We start from the raw sequence: 5,319 nt of genomic DNA, 5'->3' as shown, positions 1-5,319 counted from the left end.
AAAAATATGGCAAGCCCAATATGTTGAAAAATATTCAGCCTTGTGCAAATATATTTAAGAATATATGGCTGAATTGTTTTTGTTTTAGTTGGGCCAGATTTAATTGTGCAAGCCCAAATCATTTTTTGGTGAGAAACCAACTAGCTCGGTCCAAAATTGAAAAAAAAGAGAGAAAGCAAAGGTTGCATGCTTTCAACGGATACCACTTTCACTCTTTGATGGATTTCAAATTCAATTAACTTGCATTAATAGCATTGGAAACATGAAAGAGAAAGTGGGAATTGATTTGATAGCCATCATTGCTATCACATGTTACTAAGCAAAGGGAAGTGGGAAACATAATTCATTTTAATTCTCTTTCTTAGTTCCATTGAAAGTTTTTCAATTTTTTCTCTCTTTTCTCTCAAGTTTCGGTCACTTCTTTGTCAAGAAGATGGATGAAGAAGCAAGCCATCAGAGGTAGAAGTAGAGGAGCTATGTGCATGCTAGAAGCCATTGTGATAATGGCATTAAGAAAAAGAAAATCTATAGTATGGTGTGGCTGAGATCTTTGCCACTAAAGATAAGATGTGGTGAAGTAATCTCAAACTCTCCATACCCAAAAATGAAAGATATCCAACTCGGTTAAAGGAAGAAGATCCCTTGGAAGCATGGCTCGTCTCTACTTTTGATCAGCCACCACAAGAGGTAACTACTGTAGCTACGTGGAGGAAGAGGCAAAAGATAGAGCAGATGGAGCTGTCAAGCATCAAGAACTCATCAAGGGCTAGGAATTCTTCTTGGGGAGCAAGTCAAGATGGAAGGCCCGGATTGATGGAGCTTGGTGAGAAGGGATGACACAGAGGTAATTGCATGTTGGTTATAGCATTCGGTTTCCTTTCTTCTCTCTTTGGCCGAACCGGTTTTGGTTTGAAGAAGAAGAAGATTAGCTCAGTTCAACAGTTTCAACCTTGGAGACTTCCCCTTCTATAAATAAGGGAGAACAGCCAGGGCTTGAGGCAAGGAGAAAAGAGTGAAGGCACAATAGTTCTCATATCTACTCAAGCTAACATAAATTCTTCTCCTTCAATGTGTTTCATGTTGTATTTTTCTAATTAGTTTTATCTGTCTTGAGTCTCATGGAAAAAGGCAAACAGTGAGGTTTGTATGAAAAAAGTCATAGAGCAAAAAAGGGCAGAGTATACAAAATTAAAAGAAAAAGCCATAGATGTCCTTAGAGGTCCTTTGTACATCTGTGTTGTGTTTCATGATTCTGTGGGAATCCCCTTGCAAGTTGGGTTAGCACTTAGCAGTTGAAAGCTTGGTAGGTGACCAAGTCAAGTTCAGGATTAGAGTTAGATTCTGGACTTGTCCCGGATAGGAAGAGTAGTTCCTAGGGAGAATTGGTGTTTGTAATCAAGATGATTATAGTGAAATTCCATCATTGTTGTGATGGAGACTGGATGTAGGCTGCATTGTACTTAGCAGCTGAACCATGATATTTCTTGGTGTGATACTCTCTCTCTCTTCTACTCTATTTCTGATTCTGTTCGAAGGAGACAAAATTGAAAAATATCTCTTGGCTGGTTACGAGACAAAAAGAAAAAGTCTCTTGACTAGGCACGAGACAAAAACAAGAAATATCTTCTGAAGCTAGTTCGAAAGGCAGCAAGTGTTAATAAGCAAAAAAGGGACTAAAATTCAACCCCCATTCTCTTAGTCACTAATAACCATCGATATCAAATTAAATAGGACTATTAAAATCGTTTCCCAGATTGAAAATATACTTGTTTCTAATCTTTTTGTTTTTTTTATCAAAGAGTTACCTATAGTGCTAGAAGATTCAAGGTAAAAGGAATCAGCATGAGGTGTATAAGCTTTCAAAATAAAAGGATCAAATTATTGCTGTATAATCTTTTCTAACAGTAACTATTTCTTCCTTGTCTTGTTTGTATACAGAGATACAATCTCCAACGTGCTATCTAAAATGATTGGTAACGCAACATACCATATGGAGACTTATGATCAGCAAGAACTAGAAGAGTAAGTTGGGATATATGCCTTCAACTGCTTGCTGGATTTGTAACTCTTAAGTTGAATAGATGGAGAGTTATTCATATTATTGTACACTCATCTAATGCCTTGTATAATTTCTTTTGAACACGCTATCAATAAACAGTTTTTCCAAGGTGAACTCAATATAGCTAATGTCATTAGAAGGTCAAGTTGCGATGAAGCCTTCAGACCATAGTTGTAAGAATCGGACTGGACTGGCCAGTTCAACCAAAAATCTGGTGAACCAGACTCTCAACCAATCCAGTCCAGTCCAGTATTTGAATTGCTTAAGGAATAGAACCGGTCAAAGCCGGTGAAAATCGTTCAAAACCGACAAAAACTGGTTCAACTAAACTGATCGAGAGAAAATTTTAAAATTGATGAAAATGTGGTTCAAACTTATGTCTTTTTTTGTATCTGCATGCTCTATTTACCATTAGGCTACCTTGTTTCTTGTCATTTTAAATGCTAATTATTAATTATATAGTAAAAATATATGAAGAGGCTTGATTGAGTATGATTAAGTTGTCCCTTTCAGCACATAATCTTTATATAGATTCAAACCATATTCACATTACCTTCGTTCAATCAAAAGAGGTGATTTCTATTTTAGCTTCGGGTTGGTATAGTTACTCTATTCCTCTCTGCAATTTACTTCAGGTTGGAGAATATGGCAAGAGAAAAGCTTCCTTTCTCTTTGTTACTATTTCAAATTCAACACTGTCCTTTTCCCGGCAAATGCTACAAGAAGAAGAGTTGCAGCTAAACTCTCATGAAGGTAACATAAACTTGATGGATCTAGAGGTATTGATCTTTGAAGCTCCTCTATCTCATATCATTTCTTATGGATACCATCTCAAATAGATTTTCCAGGGACATCAAGAGATAGATAACTGTTGTGCTTGTGCTGGAGGATTTGCTTTCTTTTTTGTTTCAACCATTAAAATGCGCATTAGGCAGCTTTTGTGGCAATTACAACTTGGTGAGAATGTAAGTACATTTGTCAAAATTTTGCATTGCTGTATTATTATTTTGATGTCAATCTTTTCTCAAGCTGAATTTTTTCCTTTCGGTTTTGTTTTTGAAGCTAAAAAGGAATGCAACAATGTTTAACACATCATTGTGTATTTATCAAGCAAGTTCTTATCATGGTGTTCAGTGGCGGAACTTGAAACAAAATTTTAGGGGGCCAAATAGAGAATAATTGTCAAGATATTTTTAATATGGACCCCATTTAAGATAAGCTCGTTTAATCTCATTTCTCTAGTTTGTGTGATATTGCTAAATTTAAAGCCATTTTCGAGGGTCTCGTTCCAAAAAATTAAGGTCAAACTCGTAAGATATAACTTTTTTAACTTTTGAAGGTTGTATCTTATTTTCTTCATGATTCATTAAAGTAGAAGAACTATCTACAAGTGTTGATATTGTAAAAGTTATATGTTCTCTTTCTTAAATATTAGCCTTCATCTTAAAAAATGCATCAATTCTTTGATTTTTTATTATTATTTTATATAAAAATTTGAATATATATCCTGTAAAATATGTAAAGAAGAAGTTAGAAGAACAAATATTAAAAATTATAATATTTATTGAATTTTTTTATCAATTTATACAAATACAATAATATTAATATTTATTGAATATTCTATTATTTTTTATCATATAAAAAATTAAATTAAATAAACAGTAAAATATAAAATAATATTAAATTAAATAAATAAAAAATATCTAATTTTTTATATTTAAATTTAAAGATAGAAGGGATGTTGCTTATTAAACTTATTAAGTACTTTAAATCATAATAAAATATTTAAACCAATAAAACTATTTTTTATCTTTTAAAAAAATATTACTAATTTTTTTATAAAAAATTTAAAAGGTCATAACTCCCCATTGTCTGAACTAAACTTCGCTTCTGATGGTGCTATTAACTATTGCCATAGTGTGTTCATGTAATGCCTTAGAGTGAAAAAAATGATTGTACAATGTTAACCTAAATTAAGTATCTTGTCTCTCGTATGGACCATAAATATATAACATTATCATAAGAAGAAATCTTTATATGAACAAACAGAATAATTTTTGTTGATTCAACAAAAGTGAAGAATCACACACGCTATTGCCATGCATTATTAAGCTTTTAAGAAAAAGTTTTAAAGTGCAATATAATTTTCACAAAGATAACAATTCCATTGGCCACACATCTTCAAGTTGAGACTGGATTGAAGTATATAAGACTCAATATAGGGCCCCGCTACACATACAAGCAAATAACGCATACAATCCTTACAAGTTGGCCCAACTCAGGTTTAATCCACGCGCACTCCCTCCCTTTAAATGGAGCGTCAATTTCACGCGCGTCACTCGAACGATTACGCTTCGAAAAAACCGCTCTTTATGACTCACTCTTCCTCTTCTCCTTTAAAGATAACACAAATCCTCAAATTTCGAGCAACATTCCAAACTGAAGAGACATTTGAACTCGTCGCGAATAATAGCAGAAACCATCAACAAAATATTATTCAAGGTACGTTATTGTTTTACTCATCTTGTACATTTTCCACATTTCTGTTTCTGATTTCGAAATCGAAGAACTATGTTTTACTGTTCTTCTATGTTCTTCTAGGTTTTATTGATCTTCTTGTTCTAAGAAATTGAACACATGGTGTAAATATATTTGATCCAATTATAAGTAAATTTTTTTTCCATAATTAAACTCTCTCTGGTGTATTCAAAATGTCTGATTTACAGGTACTATAATATGAAGTGGTGATCCAGATAGATTGGAATCCATATATGACGGTCTGCATAGAGATCTGCATAATACACCCAAACACAGACTATAAATACACCCGATAAAAAATTAAATTTACACCTCTGCTGCAGATTTTAGCCCAACACTACCTGAAAGCTACTTGTGGTCCACAAGTCCAAAATTAATTAAACTCTCTCTAGTGTATTCAAAATGTCTGATTTACAGGTACTATAATATGAAGTGGTGATCCAGATAGATTGGAACTCATATATGACGGTCTGCATAGAGATCTGCATAATACACCCAAACACAAACTATAAATACACCCGATAAAAAATTAAATTTACACCCCTGCTGCAGATTTTAACCCAACACTACCTGAAAGCCACTTGTTGTCCACAAGTCCAAAATTAATTAAACTCTCTCTGGTGTATTCAAAATGTCTGATTTACAGGTACTATAATATGAAGTGGTGATCAGATAGATTGAAACCCATATATGACGGTCTGCATAGAGATCTGCATAATACA

The sequence above is a fragment of the Arachis stenosperma genome, chromosome 8, assembly GCF_014773155.1.
Source record: "Arachis stenosperma cultivar V10309 chromosome 8, arast.V10309.gnm1.PFL2, whole genome shotgun sequence".
Lineage (NCBI taxonomy): Eukaryota > Viridiplantae > Streptophyta > Magnoliopsida > Fabales > Fabaceae > Arachis > Arachis stenosperma.
The sequence above is the reverse complement of the archived record's forward strand: the minus strand, read 5'-3'. Positions refer to the sequence as shown.